Consider the following 26,545-nt stretch of genomic DNA (forward strand, 5'->3'; position numbering starts at 1 on the left):
CAGATCTTTCTTTATTTCCAAACTAAGGTTTAAAATCAGCGATACTTTGGCAATTCCTCCATGTGTCTTGCCACCAGGATACACAAGAGAGAGTGTGCTGTCTGGGTAAGTGAGCCTACAGTGAAGGAGATAGATAAGCAAACAGGATATGGCAAGGCAAATCTGCACTTGTACATCTGCATTGAATTCATTGTGATCACCAAAACAAATCAAGGAGCAAATTGGACATACAGGCCTCTGGGGATTGTCTAAATAAGAAAAAACTGAAGGCCTTACTGAACAGCTCTGGGAACTGCATTTGACAGTTGCAGCTGAGTGAGAGACAAATCTGTCTTGGCACAAAGCTATGGCCTCAAATTTCCAGTGACTGAGATCAGCTCTCAGCAGATAGCTCGTTAACAGCAACTATAACTTACATTCATATAGCACCTTTAACATAATGAAATCTCTCAAGCTGCTTCACAGGAGCATTACAAAACAAAATATTAGATCAGATAGCCAAACGTTTGATCAAGAGATAACTTTTAAGGAAGGATTTGAAGGAGAAACGTGGAGCAGTTTTGGGAGGATGTTCCGGAGCTTGGCCTCTGAAGATATGGTGAACAATAATCATAGAAGCAGGCCATTCAGCCCATCGAATCCACACTGATACTGTGAAGAGTATCCCACCAAGACTCACCCTACCCTATATTTCTCATGCTAATCCACCTAGACTGCATATACTGGGGCACTATTGTCAATTTAGCATGGCTAATCCACCTAGCCTGCACGAGGAAACTGGAGCACCACACAGACACGAGGAGGACGCACAAACTCCACACAGACAATCACCCAAGGCTGGGATTGAACCTGGGTCCCTGATGCTGTGAGGTAACAGTGCTAACCATTGAGCCACCGTGCTGCCCATAATGGAGCAACTAAAATTAGGATTGCAATAGGGGCCAAAATTAGTGATGTAGTTATCTCCGAGGATTGTGAGACTTGAAGAGATTATAGATGTAAGGAAGAGTGAAGATGTGGCAGGATTTGAAAGCAAGAATGAAACCTTTAAATTCAAGACTGGAAGCCATGATATCCTAACAAAAACATGGATAAGAGAGAGATTAAATTTGCTGCAAGTTAAGACACAGGTGACAGAGTTTTGGATAACTACATTAGGAATATGGGAAACTAGGAGAAAGTGAGGACTGCAGATGCTGGAGATCAGAGCTGAAAATGTGTTGCTGGAAAAGCGCAGCAGGTCAGGCAGCATCCAGGAAGCAGGAGAATCGAAGTTTCAGGCATGAGCCCTTCTTCAGGAATGAGGAAAGTGTACCAAGCAGGCTAAGATAAAAGGTAGGGAGGAGGGACTTGGGGGAGGGGCATTGGAAATGCAATATTGGAAGGAGGTTAAGATGAGGGTGATAGGCCGGAGTGGGGGTGGGGACGGAGAGGTCAGGAAGAAGATTGCAGGTTAGGAAGATGGTGCTGAGTTCAAGGGTTGGGACTGAGACAAGGTGGGGGGAGGGGAAATGAGGAAACTGGAGAAATCTGAGTTCATCCCTTGTGGTTGGAGGGTTCCTAAGTGGAAGATGAGGCGCTCTTCCTCCAGCCGTCGTGTTGCTATGGTCTGGTGATGGAGGAGTCCAAGGACCTGCATATCCTTGGTGGAGTGGGAGGGGGAGTTGAGCCACGGGTAGGTTGGGTTGGTTGGTCCGGGTTCCAGAGGTGTTCTCTGAAACGTTCCGCTGGTAGGCGGCCTGTCTCCCCAATATAGAGGAGGCCACATCAGGTGCAGCGGATGCAGTAAATGATGTGTGTGGAGGTGCAGGTGAATTTGTGGCGGATATGGAAGGATCCCTTGAGGCCTTGGAGGGAAGTAAGAGTGGAGGTGTGGGCGTAAGTTTTGCATTTCTTGCGGTTGCAGAGGAAGGTGCCAGGAGTGGAGGTTAGGTTGGTGGGGGGTGTGGACCTGACAAGGGAGTCATGGAGGGAGTAGTCTTTTTGGAACACTAATGAGGAGGGGAGGGAAATATAACCTTGGTGGTGGGGTCCGTTTGGAGGTGGCAGAAATGACGACGGATGATACGATGTATATGGAGGTTGGTGGGGTGGTAGGTGAGGACCAGCGGGTTTCTGACCTGGTGGCGATTGGAGGGGCGGAGGAGCGGGAAGTGGAGGAGAGCATCGTCGATCACGTCTGGGGGGAAATTGCGGTCTTTGAAGAAGGGTTGTTCGGTATTGGAACTGGTCCTCCTGGGAGCAGATGCGGCAGAGACGAAGGAATTGGGAATATGGGATGGTGATTTTACAGGGGGCAGGGTGGGAGGAGGTGTAGTGTAGGTAGCTGTGGGACACATTATAGTAAATGTCCGTGTTGAGTTGGTCGCCCGAGACAGAAATGGAAAGGTCTAGGAAGCGGAGGGAGGAGTCTAAGACAGTCCAAGTAAATTTGAGGTTGGGGTGGAAGGTGTTGGTAAAGTGGATGAACTCTTCAATCTCCTCGTGGGAGCACGAGGCAGCGCCGATACAGCCATTAATGTAGCGGAGGAAAAGGTGTGGTGGTAGTGCCAGTGTAGCTGCGGAAGATGGACTGTTCCACATATCCTACGAAGAGGCAGGCATAGCTGGGGCCCATGCGGGTGCCCATGGCTACTCCTTTGGTTTGGAGGAAGTGGGAGGATTGGAAAGAGAAGCTGTTCAGAGTGAGGACCAGTTCAGTCAGTCGAAGGAGGGTGTCAGTGGAAGGGTAGTGGTTGGTACAGCGGGAAAGGAAGAAGTGGTTGGCTTTGAGTCCTTCGTGATGGGGGATGGAGGTGTACAGGGACTGGATGTCCATGGTGAAGATAAAGCATTGGGGACCCGGGAAGCGAAAATTATGGAGGAGGTGGAGGGCGTGGGTGGTGTCCCGAAAGTAGGTGGGGAGTTCTTGGACTAAGGTGGACAGGACCATATCAAGGTATGCAGAGATGAGTTCAGTGGGGCAGGAGCAGGCTGAGACAATGGGTCCATAAGACCATAAGACATAGGAGTAGAAGTAAGGCCATTCAGCCCATCGAGTCCACTCCGCCATTCAATCATGGCTGATGGGCATTTCAACTCCACTTACCCGCATTCTCCCCGTAGCCCTTAATTCCTTGTGACATCAAGAATTTATCAATCTCTGTCTTGGTCGGCTGGGGCAGTCAGGTTTGTGGATTTTGGGCAGGAGGTAGAAACGGGCGGTGCGGGGTTGTGGGACTATGAGGTTGGAGGTGGTGGATGGGAGATCCCCTGAGGTATTGAGGTTATGGATGGTCTGGGAGATGATGATTTGAGATATGGGAAACTAGCCCAGGGATGCATGAGAATAGCCTGGTTAGATGTTACTGAAGGCATGGGGTGGAGTTTCAGCAGCATATGAACTGAAATAAGAGCTAAATTGAGCAATTTTGTGGTGAAAATTAACAGCCTTTATGATGGCACAGATTAGGTTGGAATCTCATCCTGGGGTGAAATGTGACACCATCATGAACAAATAGGCTTAATCTAGATGGTGTGGTCGAAAAGTGTGGCACTGGAAAAGGTCAGGCAGTATCCGAGGAGCAAGAGAGTCAACGTTTCAGGTATAAGCCCTTCATCAGAATGTTTTAAAAGTGTAAATGACATATTTACTGTGTTTCCTTAGGTATAAAAGTACAATCAGTTCTTCTTCTCATTCATCCATCAAGTTGAAGAGGACTATGTTCTTCACGTCATTACTGGTTAGTGTACTTACAGAAGGATGTTAATGCACTGGAAGTAGTTCAGGAAAGGTTTACTAGACTAATATCTGGAATAATTACATTGCCTTATGCAGAAAGGCTAGACAGGCTGGGCCTGTATTCTCTAGGATACAGAAGACTCAGAGATACCTTAATTGAAACATATAAGATTCTGAGAGGACTGGACTGAGTGGATGTTAAAAGGATGTTACTTCCTTTGGGAGAACCTAGAACTAGGGATCATAGTTTAAAAATGTCTGATGAAGGGTTTGTGCCCGAAATGTCAACTCTCCTGCTCCTCGGATGCTACCTGACCTGCTGTGCTTTTCCAGTGCCACACTTTTCGACTCTGACTCCCCAGCATCTACAGTTCTCACTTTCTCTCATTCACTTAGATGGTGTCAAGTAGAGGGATGTAGTCAGTAACTCGAGAATAGAGATTAGAGCAAGAACCATAATAATGATTTTAGTCTTCCCAATATTTAACTGGATGGAATTTCTACTCATCCTGTACTGAATGTGGGATAAGCAATTTGATCATTTAACAACAGTCTTCGAGTTGAGAGAGGTAATGATCAATGTAATAATATAAACAAGTATATAAAAATCATAGTCATCAGAAATAAAGCTTGGGGAAGTATTGTATATGTATCTGAAAGAGTTATTACTTGATTGAATATAATAAATACCATGTCTATCGTGATTGTCACCAGGATTTGGTGAAAGCTTTAGGTAGGATTGAACAGACCCAAGGTTAGGTTCTCCCAACAGCCATTGCAGTAATGGACAGCCTCTCCTAATAATATGTAATTGGAGAAGTGAGAAACTATATCTGCTTTACTCTATAAAGACTCTCCTCAGAAAACTCAAAGCTGACTACTTTCAGAGGCATCAGAGGAAGTCCAATTGGAAAGAATCAAAACACTTATCAAACATGGATTACAGCACAGAGCTGAAAATGTGTTGCTGGTTAAAGCGCAGCAGGTCAGGCAATCTCCAAGGAACAGGAAATTCGACGTTTCGTGCAAAAGCCCTTCATCAGGAAAGGGCTTACATACTCATGGATTACAGCACACACAACATCTAGGACCATTCAATCATTAGCACTTAGCTCCTGAATATTAATTATTAATTAATGAAGAACTACAACCATTCATAGAAACAGTAGTATCATTGAGTGTTTAAAGTTTGTTAATAGAATGAAGATTGTTTCATTAAATCCAGGAAGATTAAGAGAGATTTAACAAAGGTGTTCAAAATTATAAATTCTGATAGAATAAGTCAATGATTCTGAAGTGGGGTGAACGTTCATGGAACTTTGGTTCCACCCATTCTTTTGGTGTCATAAACAGTTTGTAGGTGGAGACAAAAAGTTAAACTCGACATTTTGGAGGGAGCAGATGCTTCTGTATCAGCTCCCAAAGCTCCTTGTAATGATATCTGACCATATGTCATTGTATTTATTGCAATCATGCAATAAACCTTCCTGTTATCTCAGAACAGTGCTTTTTCTCTAGAATAACTAGGTAGACATAAGACTTGGCAAATACAAAAAAAAATTGTTAGCAGTTTATTACCTCAAATAATCCTTGCTCTGCACTGCATGTAGTAAAAACCACATGGTTCTAGTACTGGTCATCTGGGAGAATTCCACAATAACAAAAAACTGTTTCCCTTACAGAATAGTGGATTGCAAGAAGACACCGATTTCTCATCATTGATAAAAGAACAAAAGGTGAGTTTACTAACATTCTTTAGGGAAGGAAATCTGTCATCCTTACCCGGTCTGGGCTACATGTGACTCCAGACCTACAGCAAAGTGGTTGGCTCTCAAATGTCCTCTGGGATGGGCAATAAATACTAGTCTGGCTAACGATGTCCATGTCCTGCGAATGAATATAAGAAGTATATCTTTTTATTCACTCTGTGTTGTTGTGAACTGGAAAGCATTGTCTGAAACAGAGGATGTAATACATGGAATGGACCTTTCAAAAGAAATTGATAAATACTTGGAAAAGAACAATTGTTGGGCAATGGGGAAAGAGCAGAAGAATGTGACTAATTGGCTCTTTCAAAGAATGGCACAGCCATAGTGGTCCAAGTGACTGTGTTCTGTGTTGTACCCTCCTATGATTTAAAAAAAAGGGTTAACAAAGATAATGGGCTATTCCACTGAGTCTCTATTGTTCGATTTTGTCAGTTGAGTTCACACCTCTATCCAGAGCTGATGGCAACTGGTCAATCCCAAGTGCTCATTTTCTAAAGCACAGTCATCTTCATTTGCTCAGTCCATATTCCTCAATTCCCCAATGCTCAGTCTCCCAACACTTTAGTGCCCAATGTCTTGCATTCAGTCCCTTGTTGTCAGGCTCCAACACTAAGTCCTATGACAGAGCTTCGAACCTGGAGCAAGGCAGAGACAGGCAGCTTCATTTCAGCTTTGAATTGATGAATGTAGCTCATGTTTCATCGGCAGACATTAAACTAGATAATAGCTATATAGAGTTTGAATCAAATGCAGTTAAAGAGTCACTAGAAATTAAGTTAGCTCATTGATCCACATTCGTCTCCTTCCAAAATGGAAATAATTTGACTAATCTGACTCTTACAACTTCACAAATGCTTGGGTGGCACAATAGCTCAGTGGTTCGCACAGCTACATCATAGTCCCAGGGATCCAGGTTTGATTCCAGCCTCTGGAGTGGAGTTTGCACATTCTCTCTTATGTCTGTGTGAGTTTCCTCTGGGTGTTCTGATTTCCTCTCATAGCCCAAAGATGTGCAGGTTAGATGAATTGGTCATGCTAAGTTGCCCATAACATTCATGGATGTGTAGGTTAGGTGATTAGTCAGGGGAAATGTAAAGTAATGGGGTGGGGTAATGAGTCTGGGTGGGATAGTCTTCGAAGGGTCCATGTGGACTTGTTGGGCCAAATGATCTGTTTCCACACTGTATCATCAGTGTATCATCAAGTTTAGCTGCCCTTTATCACCAGGTCCAGACAGTAAATTTAATTATGTTTCTGAATACTATGATAAAATAACTGTTGATAAAATATAATTGGGAAAACAATTTTGAAGCAAATGAATATAATATTTTATCAATTATTCTGCAATGCAAGCTTGCAATTAAATAATAAAACTAAAATTTTCACACAAAATAATACATAAGTAGATCATGAGGCTTTGACTCGAGAGAGAAATGATACCAAATGCTTCTCTCTGATTTCAGACAGTTTTAATGAGTATTTATTCAGTGAATGTTCCATTTCTTTCAGGTGTTTAGTTAGTGTTGCTGAAGTTTGGCACTTCCGCATCTGTTAGAGTTGAAAACATAGAGGAAAGAATTTGGCCTCTCAATAGAATTCAAGCAAATCATAGATTATCATATAGGCCTCTGAGCCTGGGCTTCTTTTTCTGCATTTTATTTTCTCCCTCAAGTCTCCAAACCTGAGCAACAGGCACAGAGAAAGATGTACAAAAGTTAGTAAACACTAGGGGATTTAATAGTCTCAGAGGTTCTCCTGATTAGCTGGAAGTTTGCCAGAAACCTCATTTACACATCCACACAGTGTTTCCATTAATCATCCACCAAAGCTATGGTAGCCAATTGGGAGAATCAGAAATCTCCATTGCAGCACCACAGCCCAGCGCCTACAATAATAAAACATAGAATTCTGATCGTTTTATTTTCTAAAATAGAAATGTTTGCCAAGTTGAGGATTTTAGTTATAACAGCACTTCAGGATGAAATGTCTCTCTGGCGTTGGAATTTGGTGCTTTGTCTTTACAGAATGTTAGTGAGATAACCCACTGGAAATTACACAGTGCAGAACAGGACATTTTGACTTTGTGAGACTAGAAAGCCTGTGATAGTGACTCTGCAGCTCATTTGACATCTCTCTGATTTACATTTCCACCCAAGTCATTGGGAATATAAATCGAGATAAAATGGAGAATGATCTGGTGGATCCATCATTGTCGACTTTATCATGCAAAGTCACAATTAAGCCAGATTTTGTTCATAACCAACAAAATGAAACATGACAATACAAAACAAAAATCATCACAAAGGTAGAGAGATCTGGTAAAATGTCCCATTTTGAAAATTATCCACTGGATTAGTTCTGCATGAGGTAATCACATCAGATTTATTGTTTCGTCTGAATATTCAAAACCAAACTAGCCAAATCTAAAGAAATGAAATTAAGATGGACTATGACAGTTACAGTAATACAAATGTTTTTCAGTCTGGAGGTGTCAAAACTTTACCTTATAGGATTTTAAAAGAAGAAACTTAACTGTTATGTTGAACTGTGGAGTTTGATGTGTATTGATTTAACCAGAAATGGATATATAAATTCTAGCTAATTTGCTATAGAAGTAATGCCATGACTCGCTGAATGAATGTTATCTTTTTATTCCCACTTTGCCCCACACAAACTCGGTGATCACTGAGAATTTGTCTGATATTATTGTTGTGTGTCCCTCATCGGATCAGGAGTGGATTGAAAGGCATGTTCAATTTATATTCCTGAGCTCTCCCAATAGCACTTCAGTATAAAGTGGGGTCACCAACTCGGTGATAGTTATCAACACCTCCTCCTTCAGATTTGCTTCAGCTCTTCAACAAAACACTTAGGCAGCTCTCCTGCAGGAGTCTCTTCTTCAAAACACACTGACATTCTAACTCAAAATAATGGATGTCTGTCTAAGGTTAGTCTTTCTGCCAACTGCGACAAATTACATGGCTCCGTTTAGCTGTTTGCTTGTCAGTATAATCCCAGTCCAAGAGTCCGAGAGTGATATATGTTCCTCAATGTTTCCAGATGCATTGTGAATAGACTGTTCTGTCTCAGCAGAGGAACACTGCCTACCTTAACGTCACTTTGGGCTGGGTGTCACCATATATCATGCTGATATGCATGTTTAATTAGAGGAACCATCAGTCCACTGGTGTGGGATAAGGGAGAAGTCTATAAATAAAACACCGTAGCCAACTAATCACAGCCCAAAGAAAATTAATAAGCAAGCCTGTGTCTCAAATTTCACAAAGTTGAAGTTCAGACAAGCTTTGACAATCCCTCCACCCACTACCCAAGCAATGACAGTGAAAATCAAGCCTTTAATGGTTTTATATATATAGTTTTTACAGAATGTCAGCACTGTGTTGCAGCTTTGTAAAGTTTGTATAATCATTGTTTGCTTGAAAGCTTTACTGATACATCTCACACTAATTTGTTGGACTACTGCTCATGACTTCCAATTTCTTGACATTAACAGCAAACATGCTGAATATTAGCATTACAGTGATATTTGAATGATATGATGATTATAGTGTGTGAGAAATATTAAGTCACATGTCGTCATGCAGATCGGTTTTTAGTGAATATGGGTTGCGTTTTATAAAGGGAGCATTCCAAACTGGATATACGTATTTGGACAATGGAAAATACAACATTGCCCTTTTGATTAAAAAATCAGAAACTGCATCACCGCAAATGAAGCACTCCCTGTAAACACACACAATTACCCACAGAGATTGGGACAAATATACCCGCATTTTGCCCCTTGGGAATCTTACTTCTCATTCACAAAGTAAGGGAAAAAAAGAGATGAATCAGTCTCCATATGGACTTTTAAGGATATCCCTAAGATGAGGGGACAGGGTGCTTGGTTTAAGAATTTGTTGAAGCAAGACATGCCAAGGAGACCAGCATATGAGAGAGTTAGACTGCTAGTACCTGCTGTCGTATCCTCAAACATATAAAAAAGCTTAACTTCATAATTCATCTTTGCAGCAAAAAGATATGCTAAGTTATTTCACAGAGAACTGGGAGGGAAGATAGTCATTATAAAGGAAATGAAAAACTGGGTCCAAATGAGATTTAATGTGAAGTGGATTATAGCGAAAGAGAATACATGACACATAGTTTCCATTTTGAATAGTTAAAAAACATTATCTCCACTTTACAATTTCCTTTATTTTGTGATTCATTTCTGGATATCTCCTAGTTTGTTTTCAAACGCAGACTTTGCAGAGATAATTAATATTAATCACAAGAAAAAGTAACTCCTCTAGGGATCAGTAGGAAGATCCTAATATCCGGCGCCTACTCCCTGCTCCTTGTTATGGTGTGGGCATGTGCTGACGTCTGGTGGGAAGCAGGATAAATGAGCTGTCCTGGTGAGTGGTCAAATGTGGGGGTGGAGAGAATGCTGCTATCAGAAGACAGAGGAACGTTCCTACAGGAATGAAGAGTAATTAATATAATCATTAGACTGGAGCCTGCCTTACATGTAGGATTCACATAGTGGCACTGTACATTGGGGTCACCATAATATCTAGCATCCTGTGCAGGACTGGACACACTCAGACCTCTGTAGTAAGTCTGCACCTCAAGCAAAAATGTGTAGATACCTATGCGTATTATTCTTACTTGTTTCTTTATATAATTTCTGAGTGTGTTAATGATTGCAGTTCTGTACATGTTTGAGTATTTGTATTATATTTGTTTCCTGTCATGGGAATCTTTCTGCATTTACATGTGAATGTGTATCTATGTGAAAACATACAAAATAGAAACAGTATTTGGCCATTCAGTTTTTTTGATCCTGTTCTGCCATTCAACGAGATCATAGTTGATCTCCTTTGACAGCATTTTCCTATACTACCTCGATATCCCTTGAGGTTACTAATTTGTAGAAAGCTATCACAATCTTCAACACACTCAATGACCAAGCCCACTCAGGCAAGGATCCCAAACATCATCTGAAGATTCAATGTAACGACATAACATATGTGAGTGAATAAGACCTGATAAAAATCCTGAAATTCCCTTCCTAACAGCATCATGGGTCTACCTACAGCAGCAGGTTAAGAAGATAGCTCTCACTACCTTCTCAAGGGCAATTAGGAACAGGCAATAAATGTTGGCCCAGTCAGAGATGCCCACATCTCACAAGTGAATTGAAATAAACATAAAGGTGGTGGATGGGAGAAACACATGTCACAGGCAAGAAAATACAAATAGTTTGGTTAAGAAGAAGGCATTGTTCAATACTTGATAGCAAACTGGAGCAGCCTTTTTAACTTGCAATGAACAGAGCTTATTACCTTCGCAAATAGTTTGGATATAGTCCACCATGTGTTTAGTCTCATTTGAATTTTATTGGTCAGTGCCTTTGAGAGATAATAAAGGCAATGTGACTTTAATAGTCATATCCAATTTAGATGCAATTGATTTAGATTCCACAGAAAGTCACCTTTAGTGATGAAAGATGCAGCCACACATATGGTCAGTTTCAGGCTCCTTTATATGCCTTGTAATTGATACTAATTGAAATTTGAATGAACAGATTTGAACTTTTTTCTGGGATAGAACTTACTATGGACCATATTTCAGTTTGAAAACTTGATTTGCTTCTGCCTGCTCCAGTTTAAATGCAATCATTAACCCATTTATTGTTTAGCAAGTCTCTGACTACATTAACTTACTGCATGTAGTCATTCAATGTGAATACTAATCAAGCTCACAATGATTTATGCCTTTTTGATATTTCACAATGGCATTGTAACTGGCCATACATTTCAACAAATTCTTTGGAAGAAAAAGCTAAAAATTTAGAGACAGGTTATGTTGGGTTCCTCCCTCTTTCTTTCTGTCCAACAAAATGTTCTCAGAATTTGGGAGTTACTATAAAAGATATAAATGTGCAGGAGTCACCTTATGTATTATTATTACCAGCAATATTTTGACAATGATAGATTCTTGTGGCACTGGTGCATCCTGGACAATCATTGTTGCAAGGATATTTGGGGATGGCCAAACTAAAATATCAAGTGCAGAATATGACCAGGCAAGGAATGACATTGGTGAGAAAGTTAGGAAAATAAATCAGATCAGCAATAAAGCGAATCCCGTTGACAAGAGCTAAATGTTCAATTTTTCAACCAAGTGTTGAACAGCGAGACAAGATTCCTGTGAGTGAGCAGAGAGCGAGAGGCCTAAATAAATGTATTACAATGCATTGACATCTCACTATTAGTGGATGCCACCTCATTTATATGCAGCATCTCATTCTCCCACATACTGGAAAGAAACTAGACAGTGACAATTCCTGATATCCAGCCTACCAGCTTGGACACCAGTCATCAATAGCTCAGGGCACACTCCATGAGTAGTGACTGCCCACATCCACAATCGATGTGTATTAGCATCAGACACATCCCTTCCACAGATCGAGTTTTAAGAATCCCATCATTTCCGCTGGGATTTTGTTCCACCCACAAGTTGGTTGCACGTTGAAATATCCCAAAAAGAAAGAAAAAAAGCTAGCCTTCTCTCTTGATTGACAAGGCTGTAGTCTTACAAATGATCTTTGTAATTGATTGCTTTATTGAAGCCTGGGACTGAAGTTCACCAGAAATCAGCTCATTGCCAACTTTGGTGAGTTTTGTAAGGGGGGTACTGTCTGTGAGGCCCAGTGAATCTTCTTACAGCAACTTCCCAGATGTGCCTCACTACCTACGCAGATGCTCATGTGGCACAATGGCTTGTCGGATTCTCCCACTCATAGCACTGGCACCATCTTTAAAACCCAGCCTTGCATCAAGTCCTTTGCTAGCAGTACAAGGCTGCCCCTCACAGATCCTGTCAAGGACCCCAGATATGTTGGACAAGGGGAAATTGATAATATGCTTTGCCAATATGGACCTGGAGGTAACCGTGGTTAGGGTGTTGCAGATGAGGGTCATCCCCTTCTCTCGTCATATAATAAAAATCGAACATATTGGAAATATTCAGCAGGTCTTGTCAGTACTAAAGAAAGCAACAGAATGCATGTTTCAAGTTGACCTTTCATCAGAACTGGAAGATGTTTGGAAGGTGCTGGGCACTTCCAGGGTCTTTGACATTTCTTCAAATTTCCGGTTTTACGGTACCTTACTTCTGTAATCTCTTCAATGTGATGCAAGTAGTCGAGCTGTGTTTAAGTCACTGTGCATCCCTTACTGAAAGTCATATCAATTCCAAATAATCCTTCTGGATTCCCTTCACCATATAGGATGCTCCTTATTAAATTCACAACCACTGTCAACAGCCCATTCTGTTGAAAGAAATGTGAGGCTCTGCTGTGAAAATGAATGGCAGATTTTTCCATAGGCAATGGAGTTAGAAATTTCAGCTTCAAAAACTAAAAGCCTTCTCCTTGGGTTATTTGTTACATTCCAGGGGACTGCCATGGAAATATGTAAATCAGCTGGTCTCAAATTAAATTAATTTCCATTTCTAAGCACTTTCTATGCAATGGACATCATTGTTGGCCACAATTCCTAACAGTTTATGGCTATCATAAATACCTCTCATCTCCTTATCTGCTCCAGCCTCCCTAATTGGAATGCTAACACACCAATTAACAAACCATTTGTACTGGTGGTGTGTAATCAACTGGATTCACCACATGCTTCATCCCCACTGTGAACCAAATGCAAGAGGAGCGTTCAGCAGAAACCCTGACCAACTGTCAGCGTGTAATGAGTTCTCAGGCTGACTGAATGTTGTTTACATTTCTGCAGGCAGCTCCCCACCAATGCTTGCAAGCCTGATTTAATTACTTGCTCTCTTGGTAATGTTGGGCCCAGGGCAGGACCCCAAATGCTGTCAGTGTTTTTGTGTTTGTTTGTTGAATGTGCCGAACAATGGAGGATTGTGGGCAGCGTGCAGTCTGCTCACTAGCTGAGGAATGCCATCTCAAGAGCCTTTCAAACAAACTAAACAAAGCCTGCTGATGTGGACTGACAAGGTTTCCTCTGTGTCAACCACCGAGGTGTTTGGAAAAGTATTTGGTGACAAATTGCAGGCTGTTGATTTTCCCCTGTAAATAATTACTCGTCGACTTAATCCAACTAAGCTCTCCTTCATATGACCATCAGCACACTTTGAAAGAATGATGCCAGAGCAGGGTGTGGAGCTGAGCCATAAAATAAGTGGCTAATTTGTCAGATGTCAATATAATAACGAGACACTGTTAAACCGCATTTCAGTTAGTTGATGAAAACATATGTGTGAAAGTATATTAGAACTGGCTGCACCCCTTTTATTTAAGAAAGCAATGTTTGACACAATTTCAAATAGAGCAGTCAGACAAACACAGAGACAGAAGGTATGAATAAAACAGCATGTATCATGATGTTATAATTGAAAGGGGATCTCGGGGCATCAGCAGCGAAGGATTCAATGCATTCACGGGGGAGGGTGCTGCACAAATGTGCAGACTGGGACATAATATCCCAAACCTTCCAATCTCCGTTGGAATCCCAGTTTCTTTGCAAGAACGTTTGGACTAGACTTCTGATGCAAAATCTATCCCAACACATGTAATCTAGGTAGCTGAAACATTGCAGAAACTGTGTTCCATGTTTTAGCAATAGCTGCTGTATTCCAGTAGAAAATGGGTGTTAGGTGGGGGGAGTGATAAGTGGGTCTGGTGGCAGGTGGATAAGGAGGTTGGGTGTCAGCGGTTGAGGGTATAGGGTGCCAGGTGGGCAAATGGGTAGGATGGAAGATGACAACTTGGGACATGTCAGGCATTGGCGCTGGTTTTGGGAGTGTATGGGGCTTAGTGAATGGTGGCATTGAGGTGTGTGGCAGGAGTGGATAGAGTGATTGGAACAGGCTGTTCAAAGGTCCTGGCAATCGGGTGTCATTGTTTTTAGTGTCTGGTCTACAGGAGAGGGGTGGGAAGTGGGTGTTTTGGTTGGGGGTTCTGGTGTTGGTGTTGGAGATGAAGTGGTGAATGGCAGAGAGGGAGTGTCATTGAACCATTGAAATACATCACAAGGGGGACTTTTGACCCATCTTGTCCATGCCAAACCAAAGACACCCAGATGCCCCTTCTAATCCCATCTTCCTCTGCACAGTGCATAGCCCTGCAGCTTACAGTACTTAAGGTGTTTTTAAAAGAATTTAGGATCTCTGCCTCCAACACCAATTCAAGCACCGAATTCCACATACCTGCCACCTTCTGCATTAAAAGGCTTCTCCTCACATCCCCCCTAATCCTTCCAATGCTTTGCTTAAACCTCTGACCCTGGTTTTGAACTTCCTACGAAGGGAAACAGGCTCCTATTATCTACTCTTATCTCTCTCCCTCTCAATTTTGTATACCTTAATCATGTCATCCCCCAGCCTTCACTGTTCCAAGGAAAACAACCTCAACATCCCCAACCTCTCACTGTAGCTACAATTCTCCAGCCCTGGCAAAATTCCAGTAAATTTTCTCTGCAGTCTCTCCAAAGTAATTATTTCCTTCCTGAAATGTGGTGACCAGAACTGCACATAATACTCTAGATGTGGCCTCACTAGTGTTTTAAGTCTCGACAATTATGTTGGGGAAGGTCAGTTGTTGTGAGTGGGAACTGATTTTCTGAGGGGTCTGTGTGACAGACTGGGAAGTTAGTTTATAAGTTATCCAGGAGCTAGAGCAACTTTTAATTCCTCTAAGAAGAGGGGAGGGGAGAATAGTTCCAGAGTGACATGGATATCATTAAGTTGCTGCTTTTTGCATTCCTTAATGCCTGTCCCTTCCCACTTATACACATAATTTGTATGAAGCTTAATGTCAGTTTTAGAATTTCCAGTTTGCCATGGATATACAATCCCTCTACACATGCATCCCCCACCAGGATGGTCTCAGGGCTCTCTGCTTCTTCCTGGAACAAAGGCCTGATTTGTCTCTATCCATCACCATCTTCCTCCACCCGGCCAAGCTCACCCTCACCTTGAACAACTTTGCATTTCACTCCCCACTTTCTCCAGGTTACATGCATGGGCACGCATTATCCCTGTCTCTTTGTGGGGTATGTAGAACATTCCATGTTCCAGTCCTATTCCAGCTCCCACCCACAACTCTTTTTCCGGTACATTGGTGACATCATCAGTGCTGTGTCACTCTCCTACTCAGAATTGGAAAAGTTAATCAATTTCTCTTTCAATTTCCACCCCGCTCTCCACCTTCATCTGGTTCAGTTTTGCCTTCTGCCTTACCTTTCCATCTTTGTTTCCATTTCTAGAAATAGGCTGGCCACCAGTATCCATTACAAACCCACTGACTCCGACAGTTACCTTGGCTATAGATCTTCACACCCTACTTCATGTAAGGACTCAATCCACTTCCTAGGTTGTGTCTCCATTGCACCTACTCTGATGACACCCGCTTCTATAAGGGGGCACTAAAATGTCTATCTTCTTCCTTAACCAATTATTCCTCACCATCCTGGTTGACAGGGCCTTCAGCCAGGTCTGACTCATCCCCACGGTTTGACCCTCACTCCCTCTCTTCCCTCCCACAACTGTGATAGGGTCCCCCTTGTCCTTATTTACCATCCCACTTGCATCCATATCCAAAAGATTATTAGCTGCCAATACTGCCTCTTGCAGCAGGATGCCACTATCAGACACAGATTCCCTTCCCTTCCCTTCCCTTGTCAGCCTTCTGCAGGGATTATTCCCTCTGGGACACTCCAGTCCAGTCTTCCATTCCCAACTCTCAACCTCCCTAATCCCCTCTCCTCCCCCTCCCCCACCCCCCACTGCCCCAAGGCACCTTTGCATGCAATCACAGAAAGTGTAATGCCTGCCCATTTACTTCCTTCCTCCTCACTGTCCAAGGTCCCAGATACACCCTCTAGGTGAAGCAGTGCTTTACCTGCACTTCACACAATCCAGTCTGTGATCCAGTCTACTGTCTTAGCTGCTCACAATGTGGTCTCCTCTGCATTGTGAAATGAAACATAGATTGGGGGTGGGGTGGGGGGGGGGGGGATCGAATTTGCAGAACACCTACATTCTGTTTGCAAAAATGACCTTAAACTCTGTGTTCCCTGATAGTTCAACACATCGTCATATTCCCCGGTCAATATTTCTGCCTCAGGCTTGCTGCAGTGTTCCAGTGAAACTCAGCGCAAGCTGGAAGAAACGCGCATCATTTGCCGTTGGACACCCTGAAGCCCTCAGGCCCCAATATTGAATTCAATTATTTTAATGCTCCTCCAATGTCCTTACCCCAACCCCCACAAGCTGGAAGAACAGCATCTCATTTTCAGTTTAGGGTCTCTTCTTCTGGACTCAATATTGAGTTTAATATTTTTAGAATCTGAGTACCTTGTCTGATGCCCTTACTCCAACCCCCACACACCATGCCTTGTCAGCACATGGCCTGCCAACACAGTCAACCCATTGTCAGCCATTAACATTCCACATTAGCAGCTATTCATTTTCCGAGGACGACCGTTACCCATTCCTTTGTCTACCCAAATGGTGTTCTCTCTGTCTGACCCATCTCCACCTATCGTGTACTTCTTGTTTCCCCCTACCCTTTCTTTAGCATATAGGCCAAACTTTTCCCAGTGACAATCAGTTCTGAAGAACGGTTCCTGGCCTCAAAATGTTCACTCTGCTTTCTCTCCACAGATGCTGCCAGACCTGCCCAGATTTTATTTGGTGCAAATGCCACCTAGGTCATCTGCTATAAGACACAATGATTTTGAACAATGATTTCAAAATCTATGTGACTGGCTGAATGCCACAACCTGAAGTCGTAGTCACATGACTCATAACTGAAATATATGCTTGAATTACTTACAAAGGTACAGTTTTGTTTAGTGTTTGTCAGTTTGCTTGGACCAGAAGAGACTGTAGTTTGTCATTTACTGATAGAATTACAATGGCGCTTTGACTCGCCGGACTCTCTAATTCCCATAAAATCAAACCTATCAGAATTAGTTTGAGCAATTTGCAGCTTCTCTTCTTCCCTCATTTTTTCTCTTCCGTTTATTTGACTGCATGCAGTCATGAACCATTCCCCCAGATTTTGAAAAGAGAAATAATCATTGCTTTGTTTTAACCTAAATAATTTACTGTGGGATGGAAAAGTAAGTCACCACCACCATATTTAAAAGAGAAAAGAAAACAAAACAAAATTAAAATCACCTCTGTTATAGACAGAAGAGGTAAAGATTTAAAATACTTCAATTTAATTTGCTGTCATGTCCAAGTCAGGATTTTTTTCAGATGGTTCCAAATGCACCAAATTGCATGTTGGTAGTTTAAGCTTCCTGTGCAATTACAATGTAGTCAGTGCTTTGGGACCTCCGAGGGGTTCCAACATGTATACTTCAGGGTACATCCAATCTCCAGCCTGAAAATCTTGGCCTATGAAAATTTCTACAAATCTAATGAATTACTGTTGGAATATGTGGGTGGAATGATGTGTAAAATTAGTGCATTGTAGTAATACAGTGCACTGTAATGCCTTGGCACACCCATTGAGATTTTTAAGGTGTTTTGGAATGTTTATTTGGGGTTCACTCATTATATATCCGTTGAGTAAAACACCAGCAGTACAATCAAAGTGCTGGAATTCTTCAGTCAGCCTGCCATCATCTGTGGATAGAGAAAGAGCATTGACATATCAAGTCAAATGGACTTGCAGCACCCATTGTGTTTTTCTTTTCCTATTACTGCTCCCATTATTGGGGTCTGTCCTCATGCCTCACTGCCCAATTTAGGTCTAAATGGATACAAGTGAAATACTGCGGATATGGAAAATTTGAAACAAACACAGAAAATGCGAGAGAATCTCAGCTGGTCTGTGGATGGAGAAACAGAGGCAACGTTTCATGTGCGATATGAGTTGTCTTCAGAACTGAAAGATACTTTTGACAGAGGCAGCAGTTCAGTGCAAAATACAAAGGGGTTGTTAATGGTAGAATAAGATAAAAAGAGATGTAAATTGGGTGTAAAATTAAGGTGTGAAAGGAGGGATCTTTATACTAAGAGTGAAATAAGCAATACTCAAATGCGAAAACATTATGGCCATGGGGGGAATGGGGGGGGGGGGGGGGGGGGGGGGGGGGGGGGGTGGGGTGGGGGGGGAGGAAGGGAGGGAGAGAATATATGCAAAATAAATGAGAATGTATGAGTCCCATCCATTGACTCCATCTCCATTTCACTGCCGTGGAAAGGCATCATCAAAGACCCCTCCCATCCCAATGATACTCTCTTCCAACCTCTTCTGTCAGACAGAAGATATAGGAGTTTAAACACATGCACCAACAGGTTCAAGGACAGACTCTTCCCTACTGTTATTAGACTTCTCTAATTTCAAATCTAATGTTGGTCTTACTTTTGTGCACCTGTTGTGCAGCTGTAACCTTGTATATTTCACTCTGTTCAATCACCCTTTAATCTGCATGTCCTTGTATGTTATGATCTGCCTATACTGAATGCAAAACAAAACGTTTTCATTGTACTTAGTATATGTGACAGCATTAAATCAAATCAAATTCAAATCAAATGGAGAACAGATATAATGTGGTCAGTTGCTGAAGTTATCGAATGCAACATTGAGACATTGAGGGTATAAACTGTTGAAGCAGAAAATGAGGTGTTGTTTTTCAAGCTCACGTTCTGCTTCTTTGGAGTATCGCAGGACAGAAATGTTAGCATGAAAGCAAGCAACTGGGAGGCCAGGGTAATTCCTATGGACAGAGCAGAGGTAGTCTGCAAAGCAGCCACCCCGTCTGGATTTGGTCTCACCAGTCTCGTAGAGTCCTCGAGGTCTACAGAACAGAAAAAGGCCCTTGGGCCCATCGAAAGTCAAAAACAATAACCTAACTTTTTCAAATCTCATTTTCTAGCATGTAGCCCACAGCCTTGTATGCCTTGGCATCGCAAGTGCACATTTAAATATTTCTTAAAAGTAATGAAGGTTTCTGCCTCTACTACCCTTATAAGCAGAGAGTTCCAGATTCCCATGACCTTCTGGGTGAAAAGCATTTTCCTCACTTCCCTTTTAATCCTCCTGTCCCTTCACTTAAATCAATGCCGTGTGGTCACTGGGTCCCTCCACCAAGAGGAAAATGTTCCTTCCTGTCTGTGCCTGTCATAATTATATACATCTCAGTCAATTCCCACCTCAATCTTCTCTGCTTTAGTGAAAACAACACCAGTCTGTCTATCTTCATAACTGAAAGTTCCTGGTAAATCTCCTCTGCGTTTTCTCCAGTGATTTTACATGCCTCCAATAATGTGAATTAAACACAATACTCCAGCTGTGGCCTAACCAATCTCTCTAATTCCAGTATCATATCACTACTCTGAAACTCTACACCTTGGCTAATTGAAGCAAGTATCCCATATGCAGCCTTGACCACTTTATCTAGCTGTCCTACTACCTTAAAGGACTGATGGACATGTACACCAAGGTCACTCTGATTTTCATGCATCACATGGTCCTACCTTTCATAATATATTCCCTTGCCTTGTTTGTCCTGTCCAAATGCATAAGCTCTGAACACAAATTGCCATTGTTATCATTACTGTAATGAACATCTAATTATGAGGAGAAAATGCAGTAGACTAAGAAATACAAGTGAAATGTGACTTCTTCCGAAAGGTATGTTTTGAAGTCTTTGTCAGTGAGGAGGAAGGATGTGAGGGGGCAAATGTTACACCTTCTTCAATTGCATGGTAAGGTGCCAAAGTGGAGTGGTGGAGCATTCAGAGTTATGGAAGAATGGACCAGAATGTCATGGAGGGAATGGATCCCTACAAAGTGCTGATCACAGAGGGGAAGCGAAGATTTGTCTGGTGGTGACATCCTGCTGGAGGTGACAGAAATGGCAAAGAACGATCCTTTGATCCTTTAGAAAATAAGGGTGAATGGAACCTATTGTCGTTCTGGAAAGGGGTGAGTGCAGAATTGTGGGATGTGTCAGACACAACTGAAGGACCTGTCAATCACAATTGAAGGCTGTACAAAAATCCACCTCAACCACCCTAACATCAATTCTTTATTCCATTAAGGATATCCTTTCATATTATCCTCTTACTATCCTTAAGGATTTTTCAGGGGCTCAGCAGGGTAAATGCTGTTTCCCTCATGGGAGTATGTAGGATCAGAGGATGTAGTCTCAGACTAGAGAGGTGCCAATTTAAGACTATGATGATGAAGCATTGTGAGTCTTTGGAGCTCCTGGCCACAGAGAGCTGTGAAGCAGAGAGAGATTGGTTCCTCTATTGATCGAGAATCTATGTGGAAAAATGGCAGAAGAGTACATGTGACGAATGTCAGATCAGCCATGGTCTTATTGAATGACAAAGCAGGCTGGAGGGGCCCAGTCGCTTACTCCTGTTCTGACTTCTTAAGGCCTTATAGTGTATTACAACTACTTAATTCCCTTCACTATTTACCAAGTTTGGCACACAGTCACTCACTAGTTTGCAAGACATTTCAGAATTTTGTAGACACTTCATGGCTCTCCCTGTTAACCTGATCTGTTCGAGTGAACCTCCAGTCCATCAGCATAACTCCTGATTTCAAAGTACTGTAATAAGAAGATTACAACTGCTGCTTCTGATGTCTCTCTTTTCCCATCCTCTCTTTGTTTCCTGTAATCCATTCAAGCTAAATGATCCTTTTGTTCCATTTTAGATACCTAAATCTGGTAGTGGTTTCCCTACATTTTCTTCAGGGTATTCCAACAAGTCGACTTTCACCTGCCTCTGTAAAAATCGGATCAAAAGTACTGATTGACCATGTCCATTATTTTGTTCTTCTCATGTATAAGATGGTCCCATCTGTCTTTATTCTTTGGCTAACCTTTTACTTATGTGCTGAAAAAAGTCAATGCTATTTCCCTTTATGCTGATAGCCACCATTAATCTTCTTTAATACCAGCGTTTGACTTTCTAAATTTCTCATGTTGATTCGTTTCTAGAAACTTTCTAATTGTCATAGTTTTCTCTGCTTTTGAGTACCTCCCACTGCTGGCTCATTGTTTGATCTGTCATTCTGCCAACACATTAATCAGAACCAGGTCGCCTTTCATATAACATCTTTTCTTCAACTTGTTTCTCTTTCTAAACCACTAGGTTATGACCACTATTATTGAAGTGTTCTCCAGTTTTCAGGGTATTTGTTTGACCTGCTTAATTCTATGCATCCTTTTTTGTTCAACTTGTATCAGAACTAGATGCATTCTAAAAGTCTCTAACCATTTTGAAAACATTTTGGCTTAATCCAATCGAGGAGGGTTGAAGTGCTGATGATTGCAACTCTGTCACAAGCACAAATTCTCTAAATTGCTTGCACACCATGACCTCAAGTTCATTCCCATTACAGGGTATTTGGTGATCGGCAATGTACCTCCTTATAGCTTTATAACTGGACTCAGACAGCTCTGAATGCCATAATTGATAATTGTACTGGAGTACAGTTTCATATCATTGTCCCTTTAAATGATCAATTTGCTGGGGTAGAATGGGATTATGGTTTGGCTATCGGTTTAAAGAAATAAATTCTGTTCCCAAATTCAGCGGATTAACTTTAGAATAAGCCCATTATCCACAGCGTATAGTTTTGTGTTGCGCTAGGAGGCACAAAACTAATTGCTGTGGATAACTTTAGTTCCTCAATATTGCACTCCTCCATAACATTGTTAGACCAGGAGATCAACAGCTGCAATAAAATGGCCAATGCAGCATATAATTGCTTGTAACATTATATTTGGCTGCTCTGTGGCCTGAAACTGCAGCCAAAGCTGTGATCTACAGGGCAGTTGTATTTTCTACAACTTTTACAATAAAAACACATAATGATATTTTAAGTATAGAATCATGATAATGCACAGAATGAGGTCATGCGGCCCATCATGCCCGTCTCTGCACCTGCTCTTTCCCCAGTGTTCTGTAAATTCTTTCTCAATTTATCAACTCCCATTTGAAAGTTATTATTGAATCTTATTTCGCCACTTTTCTTCAAGCTGCGGATTCCAGATTATAACAACTCTCCTTGTGAAAAAAAACATTTGTCTCATATTGCCTTTCTTTTGCCAAGTACCTTAAATCCATGTCCTCTGATTACTGGAGCTTCTGCTCGTGAAAACAGTTCCTCCTTTTTTAGTCTATCAACACCCTTCATGATTTTGAATACTTCTGTCAAGTTGCACCATTAACTTGCTGCGTTCTGAGGAGAATCATGCCAGCCTCTCTTGTCTCTCTACATTACTGTACACACTAATGCCTGGTACTATTCTTTTAAATCCATTTTTCACCCTCTCCAAGACTTTGCAATTTTTTCTAAATGTGATGTACAAAATTGACAGCAATACTCCAATTGAGGCCGAACCAGTGTTTTACAAAGACTCAGGATTCCTGTTATAGTAGTCCATGGCTCTGGAAGTTCAGGATCCCATATATCTTTTTAACAGCCTTCTCAACTTATCCTCGAGGAGAAAGTGAGGTCTGCAGATGCTAGAGATCAGAGCTGAAAATGTGTTGCTGGAAAAGCGCAGCAGGTCAGGCAACATCGAAGGAGCAGGAGAATCGATGTTTCGGGCATAAGCCCTTTTCCAGCAACACATTTTCAGTTCTCAACTTTCCTGCCTTGTTTTATAGATTTGGATATGCACACACACCCAATTCTCTCTGTTCTGTATTCCATGTAAAAGTATTATGCTTGGTTATTGCTTCTTCTCATTACTCCTGCTAAATTTCTTCACACTTTTTTGTCACATGTCTATTATTTCATAAGATTATTCTATTTGAAGAACATAGGGACAGCCAGAACTCGGATCATGATTAGGCAATTCAGCTTGAAAATGTGTTGCTGGTTAAAGCGTAGCAGGTCAGGCAGCATCCAAGGAACAGGAAATTCGACGTTTCGGGCATAAGCCCTTCCTGATGAAGGGCTTATGCCCGAAACGTCGAATTTCCTGTTCCTTGGATGCTGCCTGACCTGCTACGCTTTAACCAGCAACACATTTTCAGCTCTGATCTCCAGCATCTGCAGACCTCACTTTTTACTAGGCAAGTCAGCTTCCCAAGCCTGCTTTGCCATTCAATACCATCATGGCTGATCTCACCTTGGCCTCAATTCCGTTTCCCTGCCTACTCCCTATAACCCTTCAACTCAGCATTAATTAAAATATATCTATTTCCTCTATAAATTTATTCAGTGTCCAGGCATCCACCACACTCTGGGCAGTGAATTCCAGAGAGGAATCCATTGCTGTTGTGCTCACAGTTTAGTACACATCTCAACTGCTTTTAAACTCTGTCCTACATGCCCAAATTCATATCACTAAGACACATCAGAAAGAAAAGTGGTCTCAAACCTGACCCTGAAATTGTAGGCCTAATATACGAAGAATAGCTAAGGATCCTGGGATTGTATTCATTAGAGTTTAGAAGGTTGAGGGGAGATCTAATAGAAACTAATAGATCTAATTATTAGATCTAATCTAATAATGCATGGCTTAGAAAGGGTGGATGCTGGGAACTTGTTTCCGTTAGGCAGGGATACTCGGACACGTGGGCAAAGCCTTAAATTTAGAGGGGCCAATTTAGAATGGAAATGAGGAGACATTTCTTCAGACAGAGAATGATGGGCCTGTGGAATTCATTGCCACTGAGCGCAGTGGAGGCTGGGACGTTGGGTGTCTTCAAGGCAGAGATTGATAAATTCTTGATCTCGCAAGGGGTTAAGGACTATGGGGAGAGTGTGGGTAAGTGGTGTTGAAGTACCCATCAGCCATTATTGAATGGTAGATTGGACTCGATGGACCAAATGGCCTTACTTCCTCTCCTATGTCTTATGGTCTTCTGGTTTTATGGACTACTGGATGACACTACTTCACAATTTTGCCCAGTCTGAAAACTATTCATTTATTATTATTCTCTACTTTCTGTACCTTTGCCAACTCCTTATCCACACAGCCACTATTTTCTTAGTCCTAAGGCCCATCCATTTGCTAGACTGTAATGTATAACTCCTATGTTCTTGAATACATAGGGTAAGGGACAAGTTGAAGATAGATCCCCATGGTCTCGTGCGCATTAAGATGTCCATCAAACAGGGTGGCATGGTGGCTGAATGGTTAGCACCGCTGCCTCACAGTACCAGGGATCTGAGTTTGATTCCACTCTCAGGTGACTGAGTGGAGTTTGCACATTCTCCCCATATCTGTGCTGGTTTCCTCTGGATGCTCTGGTTTCCACCCACAGTCCAAACATGTGCAGGTTAGATGGATTGGCCATGATAAATTGCCCTTCGCATCCAGGTATGTGCAGGCTAGGTCAGTTAGCCATGGAAAGGGCAGGGTTACAGGGATAGGATAGGGGTATGGGTCAGGGTGTGATGTTTTTTGGAGGGTTGATGTGAACTCCATTGGCCAAATGGCCCGCATTCCCACTGCAGGAATTATATGATTCTATCAGAGTGAATCAAAACTAGTCTTTTAGCCAGATCTTAGCTACCAAATACACTCATCCAGGCTTTGTAGGTATTGAACAAATATCTAATGAAGGCCACAATGTGAATGTATCACAGGAAATACCTGGAGGTACCAGACAGTTAGGAGAGAGGAACCCGGATTATCAAGTCCCCTCTCACCTTCGGATCAAACTCACTCATCTCCTTTGGTAAGCCCACCTTGACTTGGCCCAACGAACCCACCCCTTCCTTCAAATTCCTGAGCTCCACTGAAAATCCTCAGCCTGGGATATACTGCAATACCAGCAATGGCCACTTCTCCTACTGCTGGCCTCTGATTGGTCGTCTCCTGTAAGAGGCAGGACACCTGCCCACCCCAAGATTTCTGGGAAGAAATGCCCCTCACAAGAAATGTGGAAAGTCCGATGTCAGGAAGGTAATTGGGACTTAAACCCATTCCCAAAAAATGGCTATGGCAGGTCTGCCACTGGTTTTCCAATCAGGATCATTGAATTCTGCCCAGCCTTTAATCAGAACTGACCTTATTCCTTTACTGATTTTGCCTGTCTTTACACAAAACTAAGGAGTACTGGGATCCCCATCAGCACTTTTAAAGTGAGATCAAAGAGTAGATGTATATACCACAGAAGCTCTGTAAAGATGATTGCACATCAAAGAAAGCATTGTATCTGTAAAAATTACTTTCTTTGCATAATGGGCATCGCTGGCATTTAACATACTTCCAGTCCAAAGCCCAAAAGTACACGTGCTGCCTCTTTATGCCACTTAATTGCATTTTAAACCATTTTTTAAGATTAATTCATGGTATATGTGCATCTCTGGCTAGACCAACATTCATTGCTCATCCATTACCCAGAGATAATACTCAAACACATTGTTATATGTCTGGAGTCATATATAGGACAGACTATGTAAGAGAAAGTGAGGACTGCAGATGCTGGAGATCAGAGTTGAGAGTGTGGTGCTGGAAAAGCACAGCAGGTCAGACAGCATCTAAAGAGCAGGAGAATTGATGTTTCGGGAATAAGCCCTTCATCAGGAATCAAATGCCAGAAACGTTTGTTCTTTTGCTCCTCAGATGCTGCCTGATCTGCGGTGTCTTTCCAGACCATGTAAAGATGGCAGATTCCCTTCCTTTAAGGATTTTAATGAACCAGACCTTTCTTTACAACAGTGTGTTTTATAATTTGGTTTTACAACAATTTGACAGCAGTTACATGGTTGTCATTAGGCTAACTTTTAATTCCAGATTTTTTTTTAATTTAAAATTCACCATCAATCTTGGTGGGATTCGAACCCATGTACTCAGAACATTAGCCTGGAGGTCTGAGAGGGATGCTAGCCCATGGTTTCCAGCTGGAAGTAGTCAGGCACTTTACAATAGGAAGTTTAAAAAGCCGAAAAGCAATTGAAGCCTGAGAAGATTTTCCCCATAATTTTCAACCCATACATTGTAGCACCACCTGCTGTACATGTTGGTGAAGAAACTGTTGAGAGCCCACAAGAGAAAGCAACCACATTTTCGAG

The sequence above is a fragment of the Hemiscyllium ocellatum genome, chromosome 3, assembly GCF_020745735.1.
Source record: "Hemiscyllium ocellatum isolate sHemOce1 chromosome 3, sHemOce1.pat.X.cur, whole genome shotgun sequence".
Taxonomy (NCBI): domain Eukaryota; kingdom Metazoa; phylum Chordata; class Chondrichthyes; order Orectolobiformes; family Hemiscylliidae; genus Hemiscyllium; species Hemiscyllium ocellatum.